Source organism: Ictidomys tridecemlineatus, chromosome 12 (genome assembly GCF_052094955.1).
Source record: "Ictidomys tridecemlineatus isolate mIctTri1 chromosome 12, mIctTri1.hap1, whole genome shotgun sequence".
Lineage (NCBI taxonomy): Eukaryota > Metazoa > Chordata > Mammalia > Rodentia > Sciuridae > Ictidomys > Ictidomys tridecemlineatus.
The window spans coordinates 96635652-96648514 of NC_135488.1; positions in this window are offsets into that span (position 1 = coordinate 96635652).

The following is a 12863-nucleotide window of genomic DNA, read 5'->3' on the forward strand; positions in this document are numbered from 1 at the left end:
GTGGCTTCTCTAAAAGGAAATTAGCTGAATCAAGCTCAACATGGCTCTGTCTCCACTTCTGCTCAGTTTCCAGCCTTTTCCTACCTCATGTGGAAAGTTGCTCCTTCTCTGTCAATCACTTGTAGGCAAGTGATTGTGGGCATCACCTCCAAAACACCTGTTGTCTTTTCTTTAATCATTTTCCTGAAACTCCCTATGAGAGTTGGGACCTCTTAGCTGTGGTTATTACACATATCTTTAGCCATTGGTCAAAAGAAAGCAGGCCAGAATAAAACTGGGTCACCCTCCCCCATTTTCTGGGCTTAATAAGATTACATAAGGTAGGATAGGGACAAGTTGGGATGCCATTTAGCAACTGCTCATAAATAGGACTACATGGGTACTTTTTGGTCTGTGAATAGAGAGGCTAAACACTGCTATGAGGAAGAGAAAGAAGAGGAAGAGGAAAAGGAAGGAGTTGTTACCAAGTTGTTAGGAGCAAAAGAAAACACCAGAGAGTTACATGGCCAAGGGCCGGACCAAAAGGACATTCTATATTCAAAATGGAAAGAGAAAAATTGTGTCCCAAAATTAGTGGACAGAGTTCATGGTCTTGGTCATAGGAACTCAAAAGAAAGTGGTATTCACTCAACATAGGGACCAGAGATGTCTGGCTAGAAAGCTCATTGTGGGATTTCTATGGGAACACCCAGGAAATACCCAATCCCAAGGTCCCTAATTCCCCAGAGGGATGCCTCACTCAGGTGGAATTCAGGTTCCTAGTTACAGGACCTAAAAATTCTCCTCTCTTACAGAATAGTCAACATGGTAGGGACCACCTCCATTTCATAGGGCTCCCCAGTTGAATGTATCCTCCATCACTGGAAACATTTTGACAATTTGAGGAAAAATGACTGATTTTTTTTTTATTGTAATAATACTTGGCCCCAATATGAGCTAGGGGATTTAGAACATTGACCTCTGAATGGAAGCCAAAATTATAATACCATTCTGCCACTAGACCATTTTTGCAGGAGACAAGGCAAGTGGTTAGAAGTCCCCTATATCCAAGCCTTCATGGACCTACATCAAAATCCACTACTATGTCATGACAAGATTCCACGAGGGACCCCAGGAAAACTGCCCCAAATCCCAATACCCTAGATGACCCATTGTTAACCTGCCCTCCTTTCTCTTAGGGGGAACAGCTATGGCAACACCTTCCATATGATCCTTCCAGGAAGGAACCCCACAAGCCACCTTCTTCTCCATAGCTTCTAAGCCTCCAACATACTAAAAGTGGGATTCATTATGGTCCCTATGACCCCACTACCTCATGCTACCCCTCAGAGATGTGGCTGAAGCAGGGGAACTGTGAGGGTTCAAGTCCCCTTCTCTATTACAGAATTCAACAGTGTAAAACAATACTAGGTAAATGTTCAGAAGACCCAGACAAATTTGCCAGTGGGCTTCAGACCCTAACCATGGCCTCTGATTTGTCTAGGAGAGACATTCAGTTTATCTTAATAGTATGCAGCACTCCACTGGAGAAGAAACAAATCACTGAGGCAACCCACAGGGAAGCTGGTGAAATCTTTGCCCATACTCCAGAAGGAAAGTACCCTGGGGCAGAGACAGTTCCAACAAATGACTCCAACTGAGATTATAATAATCCTATAGTAATGACAAGGATAACTCAGATGATATGAGCCTTCTAGGCAGAGATGAAAAAGGGCATGCAAAAATCAAAATTATGATAAATTAAGAAGTATTACCTAAGAAAAGGATGAAAGCGCTACAGCATTCTATTACAAGGTAGAAGAGGCCTTCCAGAAATATACTAATATAACCCTTCCTCTATAGAAGGCATTGCCCTATTGGGCCAACATTTCATTTACCAGTCAGCTCCAGACATTAGGAGAAAATTACAAAATCTCCAAATATGGTCACAGAAAAACAGAAGCCAATTCTGCAACAGGGATTTGGAGGAAAGTAGAAAGAATCAGAACAAAGCCAGATGGCAAGTCAGGCTTATGGCTACTATAATTGGTAATGTCCTTGAAACCTATAAACTGTCCAGAAGAAATATAAGAGGACCTCAGGAAAATATTTCCTACTTTAAGTGTAAAAGCACAGGTCATTGGGCAAAAGATTGCCAAAGGCCACCACTGGGTCCCGGCAAATGGTGTAAAAACACCTCAGAAGACCCCAGGCACTGGGGAATTGAGTGTCCCCACTCCAGAAGATGGACTAGGTCAGTCAAGACCAAAGCAGCACAGACCCTCCTGATGGAGAAAATGTTGACTGAGGATACCAGAGGTGGCCACAGAAGCTCCCATGTGACATTACCATCTCTCTTAAGGAACGTCAGGTAATCTTGGATGTTATGGGTAAGGAAATCCAATTCTTTGTCCATATTGGGGTGAACTGCTCTGCTCTGACTGCTTATACAGGAAAGCCTTCTTCAAGGTCCATTTTTGTGGTAGGCCTTTAAGGTAGAAAAAAAACAAACAAACTTTACCCATCTCATACCTTGCCAATTTAATAATCTGATTTTTATTCATGAATTTCTAATAATCCCCAGCTCTTCTCTTCCACTGCTAGGATAAGATAAAATGGCCACACTGGGGGTATTCCTCCACTGGGGATACAAACCCCAAACACTCCTTATGTCCATTTGTGATCCTGTACCTCAAGAGATTAATTCTCAAGTAAATACTTTAGCTTGTAAGCAGGAAGGCCAGGAAAAGTTATTTACACTTTTCCAGTATATGTAACCCTAAAAGATGCGAGCCATTACCCAAATAAAAACAATAACCTTTAAAAGAAAAGGGAAAAGGGGGATTACAACCTATTATACATGAGCTAGTTCAATATAGACTTCTTAAACCTGGCAATCCCCCCATAACACCCCAATTTTAACCATTCTAAAACCTAACAGGGAATACTGGCTAGTACAAGACCTGAGACTTGTTAATGAAGCTGTATACCCCTTAGTTGCAGACCTTTATACCTTGCACTCCCAAATACCAGGAGATACTACTTGGTTTACAGTATTGGATCTCAAGAATGCATTCTTCTCAATCCTATGGCATTTTTCATCCCAAATATCTGTTTGTTTTTGAATGAAAATCTTTTTAATAAGGAAAGACAACAACATTCATGGGCAATCCTCCCCTAGGGGTTTAGGGATAGGGTTTTGTCTGGGTCCTGGCAAGGGACATAAGGGATCTCAAATTCAATTGGAGGAATCCTTCAATAGGTAGATGACCTACTAATATGTAATCCAACTAAGGATATCTCTACCAAAACACCATACAAACACTCAATTTCTTGGCAGAAGGAGTATTCAAGGTATCTAAAAAGAAAGTCCAAATCTCCAAAATAAGGTGTAATCTTTGGAATATATACTAACTCCAGGGACCAGACAAATTTCCCCAGATAGGATAAGGGTCATTTGTGAGGTGGGTCCACTAGTTGATAAACAACAGCTGTGCTCCTTTTGGGCATGGAAGGGTTCTATAGAATCTGGATCCCAAACTTTGACCTTATTGCAAATCCCCTCTATAAAAGCATAAAAGGGCCAGACTCAGAGCTCCTAGAATGGAATGCAGAAAAAGAAACTGACTTTGGGGGCATTGAAGCAGGTACTTAGCTAGGTTCCTGTCTTAGGAATACCTAAACTAACTGAGCCGTTTACCCTTTATGTGGAAGAAAGAAAGGGAATAGCTACAGGGGTACTAACACAAGACCTGGGGGTCCAGCACAGGCCAGTAGCTTATTTCTCTGAGAAATTAGAGGTGGGTAACTACAAGGTGACCAGGATATTTATGAGTGGTGGTAGCCACAACCCTTCTGATAATAGAGGCTACTAAGATTACTTTAGGGCAACCTCTTAAGTTCTTCACCCCACACCAGGTTAAAACCACCTTGGAAACAGAAAGGCATTTATGGATAACAGGATAAAGACTTACAAAATATTAGACAGTTGTCTTGGATAATGCTGAGGATAATATCAGAACATATAATACTCTCAATCCAGCCTCTCTAATTCCCACTGACCTCCTAGCTGAATATTCATGTGAGAAAGTAATGCTCCAGTCCTATGCCAGTCACCCAGACCTATCTGACCAACCTCTGCCTAACCCAGAGGAAGAATGGTTCATGGATGGTAGTAGTTTTGTCTGCAATGGTCAAGGGAAGGCTGAATATGCAATAGTAAGAACAGAAAAATTAATAGGAGCTCACCTCTTGCCCTCAGGGACTTCAGCTCAAATGGCTGAGCCAATTTCCCTAACTAGAGCCTTAATAAAAGGACAAGATAAAATGCTCACTATATATGCATGACTCCAAATATGTGGTTTTGGTGTTTTGTGCCCACGCAGCCATTTGGAAAGGAAGAGGCCTCTTGGCCACTTGACAGTCCCCCATTAATAATACAGAATAAATATTGCAGCTGTTGGAAGCTGTGACTCTCCCCAAAAGAGTGGCTGTCATACACTTCTGGGGACATCAAAAGGACATGTCAAAAGCATCCCAAGTCAACAAAAGAGCTGATCAAATAGCCAATGAGGCAGCCATGATTGTAGGTCCAACCCTGGTTATGGCTTTATTCCCATTCCAGGAAGACAAATTATACCCAATCTATACTCCAGAGGAAGAATAGGTTGCTCTCAGGGCAGGAGTCACTAAAGAAGGAAAATGGTGGGAAAGGGATGGACAACTTTATCTGCCATGTCAATTCAATGGAACACCATTAAAATGTGACATGACTCTTTCCACCCAGGGTGAGAGGTCACCTGTGGAATGGCTATCGGACTTTTTCTGGATGCTGGTCTAAACAACATTGACAGACATCTTCAGGGATTGCTCTTTTGCTCCTATAATAATCCTGGGCCCAGGCTCCCTCCACTGGTTGAACCTAAACAACACAGGGTAACATACTCAGGAGAAGACTGATGGATCTAAAAGATGGATTTTACCCATATGCCTGCTTGCTGACGATTTAAATACCTGCTTGTCCTAGTAGACACTTTTACTGGGTGGGTTGAAGCCTACCCCACAAGGACAGAAAAGTGCACAGAAGCAGTAAAAGCCCTACTAACAGAAATAATTCCTAGATTTGGGCTTCCCTAAAGCTTACAGAGTAACAGTGCACTTTGTATCCCAGGTCAGACAAGGGTTTGCCAAAGCTTAGGGAATTACATTGCATCTTCATTCAGCTTGGAAACCCCAATCATAGGGAAGGTAGAAAGAAACAACCAGATCCTAAAACAGACCTTAGATAAACTCTGTCAGGAAACCTCTGAAATAGGGTGACCTTACTACCCATTACCCTCGTGAGAATTTGAAATGCATATAGGACCCAGCTAAATATCAGCCCTTATGAGATGCCATATGGGCGGCCATTTCTATCAAAAGAACTTGTGCCAGAACAGAATCTGTTGAACTCATTAAATACCTAAAAATTTGGGAAAATTCCAACTGGATATTCAAGCCATAGGAAACCATGTCCTTTCAACTCCTAAAGAGGGAGAAACCTTTGAGGTTTTACCTGAAGATCAGGTGTTTACCTGGAGAACAGATGTTAATATAAACATGGAAGGAAGGATCCTCAGAGGATCAGTGGAAGCCAAAATGGAAAGGTACCTATCAGGAATTCTGGCTACCCCCACAACTATAAAAGCAGTGGAGATCAACAACTGGATTCACCTGCCAAAGGTGAAGCAAGCATTGCCTGACCATCACACCCCTCTTGAGGAAACATGGACCAGTGAGCCAGTTGAAGACCTCAAGTTCATTTTCAAGAAGCAACCACCAAAAGATATGTGAATGTCTCCTGATCTTATACCCCACCTAAGGTGGGCTCCAATTCTGGGAATTATCTTCCTCTGTGGGTTTCTTGTGTTTGGGATTCTGCTACTTCTAAGACTCTATTCTCAAGGATATGACCCTTTGTGGTCTCTTTAACATGGGGCTACTTTCCCAGAGGACTGCTATCCTAGTTTTCCCCATTTCTCACCCTGACCTTAGGACTAACTCTTACCCTATGACCAGTAATGGGCTCAAATCAGCATCTGGGAGGATTTTGGGATTTTTTTTATTTTAATATTTATTTATTTATTAGTTTTCGGTGGACACAACATCTTTGTTTGTATGTGGTGCTGAGGATTGAACCCGGGTGGCACGCATGCCAGGCGAGCACACTACCGCTTGAGCCACATCCCCAGCCCCAGGATTTTGGGATTGAATGTACCTTTTGAAAACCTTAAACCTTACTTGTCAACTCCTAAAACAATCACATCCTGGATTGACACAAGACTGTTGGCTCTGCCTGTCATCAAACTCTATAGAAAACACTGCCATTCCTGTCTCTGCCCCAATAGGTGCTACTAGCAAAATGAGTCTCCATCATAAATATGAAGGTGGTCCTGCATTCCAGCTAATGACCTTAGATGCTTTTTACAACTTCCAAATTGCAGAGATGCCCAAAACCCACAATGAATAGAAGGACTGTTTAACTCCTCCAGTCCTATCAAAATAATCTTACTAAAATTTCATCTTGTCTGCTAATATGAGGACTTATTATAACCCAAACCAGGCTCAAGTTCCCGTGCCCCTCTATGTCCAGAGGGAATAAAATTCTGGGTATAACTTGGAAACATTAGAAAGCCATCTTTGCAACCATACCTTAAAAATTACCCCACAGAATGGCCACTTTAATTCCATTGTGATACAAGTTGCCCCCTTTAGAAAACGTGTATGGTTCTCATTGAAACCATTTTTAAAGAAGGACACATTATTAAATAAAAATTCAGGCTATTGTCAAAATAGATCCTCTGCCTATAGAGACATCTTCCCTAGGGAGATCTGATCCAACCCAGCCATTACTGAGTGCTTACTTGTCCCTAATTATCAAAACTCAAACAAATGGATTCTAATTGACATAAAAAGAACTCCTTGCATTGGGAAAATAAAACCTTGGAAACAATCCCAGACCAGTCCCATGGCACTTTCCAACCTCTGACAGGGGTTACACTGGATGGAACCCTATCAATATGGGAGTCTGAAAATAATGAAATAACTACATGTTTTATCAAACTCTGTTTCTGTATGGAATCACCAGGAATACTTGCATTTTGTTGAAAAAAATTTTACTTGTGTCTACCAGCAAGGGCTATATTCAAAGCATAAAATAGACCAGTGTCACATAGGTATGGAGATATATTTTAGTATAAAAAATTAGAAAGTAAAAGAAATGTTTCTGGATAAGAAAATGTTTTATCTGGTAAAGTAATATTTTTGTGCTAAAGTCCAAGATGTAAGAGAAGACAAATCTAAGGAAGTAAACAAATGGTACAATGTGAAAGTAAGTTGCAGAAGGTTTATGGAAGGTAAATCTCAAAAAATTTAGGTATATGATTAAATTGGCTAAACTCAACACATATATTAACTATATTCAAACTTTAATGTAATGATATGAAGCAAAGTCTGAAACATTGATCTGCTCTTATCTGTATAATTTTCTTGTATCTGTTAGGTTTTATTATTTAGATGAACTAAATCTGAAAGGAATTAGACTTTTTACCTGTTTTAAAGTCTTTTAAATGATCTCTTCATAACTGGTTAAATAAACAAACTGTTAATTCAGGTTATAACGATATAGTTTACAATCGAGGAGAGTGAGGGGAGGATGAGGTTGTGGGAATGGGAAGGACGGTAGAATGAGACAGACATTATTACCCTATAAACACGTTTGATTGGGGCTGGGGTTGTGGCTCAGCGGTAGAGCACTCGCCTTGAACGTGCAAGGCCCTGGGTTCAATCCTCAGCACCACATAAAAAAACAAGTAAATAAAATAAAGATATTGTGTCCAACTACAGCTAAAAAATAAAAATAAATTTTAAAAAATGTATGATTACATTACTGGTGTGACTCTGCACCATGAGATGCTATATGAACACCAAAGGAATGAGAAATTGTGCTCCATTTGTGTACAATGTGTCAAAATGCATTCTCCTGTCATGTATAACTAATTAGAACAAATGGAAAAAATATAATAAAATCAATCAGCTTATTAGCCTTTTTTGCTGTTGAATTCTATGATTTACTTGTATATTTTGGATCCTAAATGTTATTAGATACATGGTTTGTAAATATTTTCTCCCATTCTATGGGTTGCCTTTTTGCCCAGTATCCTTTGCTATACAGGATATTTTACTTTGATTCAATCCTACTTGTTTCTGCCTTATTTATGTTGATTTTTTTTAATCAACATTGACCAGTTTATGGGGCTGGGGATGTGGCTCAAGCGGTAGCGCGCTCGCCTAGCATGCGTGCGGCCCGGGTTCGATCCTCAGCAGCACCACATACCAACAAAGATGTTGTGTCCGCCGAGAACTAAGAAAAAATAAATAAATGTTAAAATTCTCTATCTCTCTCTGTGTCCCCCTCTCTCTCACTCTCTCTTTAAAAAAAAAACAAAAACATTGACCAGTTTAGTGCCTAATAACATTAAGAAATACATGTGAAATGAATATATCATGAATATTGGATCCTTAAAAAAATATATAGTTTACACCCTAAATATGTGTGACTAGATAGATAGATATATGTATACATCTGAGAACTATATTTGTATGAGATTTGTGTATTATGTAAGAGTTTATAAAATGAAAGTTTTTGCAGGTTTACCAGCAAGATAATCAATAAGTGTTCTCTTTTATATATTGTTTTTTTATACATAGATGGGCCACACTGCCATTTGAAGACCTATCTGATATCTGTTTGCTTTGACTAAGTCTATTTCTTTCTTTGTTTTTAAAAATATTTTCGGGCTGGGGATGTGGCTCAAGCAGTAGCTCGCTCGCCTGACATGTGTGCGGCCCGGGTTCGATCCTCAGCACCACATACCAACAAAGATGTGTCCGCCGAGAACTAAAAAATAAAACATTAAAAATTCTCTCTCTCTCTCTCTCTCTCTCTCTCTCTCTCTCCTCTCTTACTCTCTCTTTAAAATAAATAAATAAATAAATAAATAAAATAAAAATATTTTCTAGTTATAGATGGACACAATACCTTTATTTTGTTTATTTAGTCTTGTGTGATGCTGGATATTGAACCCAGAGCCTCACATATTCTAATCAAGTGCTCTACCACTGAACTACAACCCTAGCCACAACTAAGTCTATTTCTGATTATAACAGTACTTCCTAAATGTAGAAGAGATTTAAGCATATCTTTTGATTTTTGCTAGTACTACTAACCCATGCAGACTTGTGATTATTCTTACTGTACACTATGGATTCTAAATTTTACTTTAAAAGTTAAACTTAATTAAATGTAAACCTTAGGGGAGCACATTAATTACCAAATTGGTGTTCTCCAAACTCAAATTGTCTGTAGCAATAGTCTCCTTCAAATTTATACAGAAATAACAAATTTGATTGACATTTATTTATGTCATTAATGTTTAATAACTGGATAAATATAATCTGTTGTCAATAAGTTATACATAAAATTTTGGGTTACTCTTTATACTAGAATAGGAATTTAAATTTAAACCTAACAGATACAAGAAAATTATATAGATAAGAGCAGTTAAGTGTTTCAGACTTTGCTTCATATCATTACATTAAAATTTGAATATAGTTGACTGTGCTAATTTTAGCCAATTTAATCATATACCCCAAGTTTTTCTAGGAATTTACACTAGAATTGGAAAGTAATAAGGAGATCTTATTACCTGGATCTGTTTAAAGGTGACATTGTAAGACATAGAAGCAGTTTGCCACATTTTCCACCAAAGGAAAGTTAAAAGCTCTCTTAGCCTTTGTTTGATTCTTGTTTCAGATGTAATGTTCTGTTGTGTTATTTGTCATGAGTCCCACCTTACCTGAGATAAGGCTGTGCCTCTCCCCCTACTCCATATTAGAATGGCTCCAACATGCACTAGACTGTAAGGCATTTAAAATTGTGTTCCAGGGCTGGGGCTGTAGATCAATGGCAGAGCACTTGCCTAGCAGCATGCATGAAGCACTGGGTTCAGTCCTTAGCACCACATAAAAATAAACAAATAAAATAAAGGTATTCTGTCCATCTACAATGACAAAAAATACAATTAAAAAAAATCATGTTCCAAAGATTAATTTTTGTTGTAAAGATGCTGTGATCTCAAAATAAACAGGGGAGTGTTGAGAGCTCCCCCTTTTGTTTAATTTAAATAACGACCATAGTGGTTTTTACAGAAACACCATAAATAACCTGCTACAAACAGAAAGTGAGGATACAAAATGTAACAATACCAAGCCAATTAATGGCTCCATGCAAGAAGCCCTTGGAAAAATTATACCAGCAATGACACTGTTAGCAAAGATATCAAGTTACAATTTGTTGTACATTACAGTTTGTTGTCTCAGTCCAAGTAAAGCAGTGTCTCAATAGATTAACTCACAGTTCAGGTAAATCACAGTCCAGGTAAGTTCTGCAGGCAGCTAGCTTAAATCACACTCCAGGTAAGTTCTGCAGGCAGCTAGCTTAAATCACATTCCAGGTAAGTTCTGCAGGCAGCTAGCTTGATCCGAAGTCTTGTCCGTTTCTCAGCCAAAATCTCCTCCGGTTTTCAGGTTTTCAGCAACACTGGAAATTCTTCCTCTTTCCTTTTCACCGGCACTGGGATGAAGGCAGGAACTCTGCAACGCTGGCTAAAGAAAATCTTGTAGCATTCTACTAGGAAAACAACCTTCTGAACAATTTAGTACATTATCTCAAGGGTTTTTTTACATTTGAAATAAGCCTTAATAGTGCTCATTACTCATTAGCTTCCAGGTGTGGGAGAACCATTGTGGCATTGAAAATGACCAAACATCAGGGATGCTGGTAGCGTCTTCTGCCTGTAGCATCCTGGGAGCCCCAGATGGCCCCGGGGAGAGTCTAGGGAGTGTCCGGACTCAAACTGCTACTGGGCACAGGGAGCAAGAGCCTGCGAGACTGTACCTCCAGGTCAGGTCTAGATTTGGGCTCTTGCAATGGCGTCCCGCTCCCCGGGGAAGAGCCGGCTGCCGCTGCTTGGAAACTCCTTACTACACCATGATTCCCTCCTGCACATGGCAGCCGCTGCACCGATTCACACACCCTCCGGTAACGAAAAGTATTTAGTAATAGCCTTTTGCTGCAACTTTTTTCCTGATAATCTTTCTTCTTCTGAACTTTCTTTTTCTTTCTGACTAGAGTTTCTGGGCTCTTATCAACACATGCCCTAATTATTCTTGGTTCCATTGGGGTGCCTCTTTCCCTTATCAATTTACTTCTCACCCCTTCCATATTTTCATCATAAAGACAATACAATACACTGAGACAAAACAAGACACAAACATACTGCATCAATCTTCTCCATTTTCTCGAAATGGCCATTTTTCCTCTCGCCCTATCTGTCTAGGGACGAGCAGATTGCTCCCGTCCTATCTATGGACGGGCAGCTTTTTTTTTTCGTCACTTACCCCCAAGGGTCCCGGGGCTCCCCGTACGGGCCACCATCTGCCGCAGGCCGGCTGCAGCATAATAACCGGGGGGGTGACGAATAAGTTGTGTACGTTGATGCAGCAGGAATGGAAGCCGTTTATTGTAGGACAACAGAGCTATTTATACATTTTGCACAGCTTATCTTAATTAGCATAAACTAGATGCATCAGTCAACCAATAAGGAATCTCCACACTTAATGGCTTGCTTTTGTTACTTCTCAAACCACTCCCTCTGGCATTTTGCCAGGCAGCATCCAGACTTGTTTACGAACTCTAACATTTCTCTGGCAAAATACCAGGTGTTATTTTGACTTGTCTACAGACCTTAACAGAGAGCCACAGCCAAAGGGCCCCAGCAAACTTCCAGCTGCCAGCAAACTTCCAGCTGCCAGCTGATGATTGGCTCACAGCGGCCCCAGCAACATCTAGCTGATTGGCTCCTCTGCGGTGATGTTCATTGGGCTGTTTCCCTGCCCTTCAGACTGCCAGCTGATGATTGGCTCACAGCGGCCCCAGCAACATCTAGCTGATTGGCTCCTCCACGGAGCTGCTCATTGGGGGACTTCTTTGGCTCCGCCCACACAACCCAGCCAATCGGCCTCAAGAGCAGGAGGATTGTGGGAGGTGGAGAGGCTTGTGTGGGGGTGAGAGGTTTGTGGAAGCCTGTGGTGGCAGTTGGACTCTGAGGGTTTTTTCCTGAAGAGCTGTTTTGTTTGGCGTTAGTAGTTCTAAAAATAAAGTTAGTTTCTTTTGACAAGTGGCTCCTGAATTGTGCCCAGCCAGACTGCGGCAGGGGAGGGCTGGGGTTATAGCTCAATGGTGGAATGTTGCCTTGCACACATGAGGCACTGGGTTTGATCCTCAGCATCACAAAAAAATAAATAAATAAAATAAAGTTATTGTGTCCATGTACAACTAAATTTTTTTTAATTTAAAAAAATAAACAGGGCAGAAATACATAACTAAGTAAAGATTTAATATTATAAAAATCATGTTTCTTGGTTTACAGCTATTACACAAACTGAATGTGTTTTGGTCTGTTAATTTCATTTTGCATTTTCCTTGCAAACTGTTACATTTTTAGTGTTTTGCATAGGTTCTGCTTCTAATAAAACAACCTGAGTTAATTTGAGATAATAAGTCATATAACTTATAGGACACACAGGATATAAAGCTAACTTCTAATTTACTGATACACACCCCAATTAAATGGAAAGGGTAATTGTAAAATTCTAAATATTAAAGTTATAACCAGTTGTTCCCACTTTAAGACTGGTGAAACTGGCCTGCTGGATATTTAAAACCAAAAAAACTTGGGAGAACAAAATCAAGGAAATAAAAGGGCCAAGGAAAAAGCAGCCAA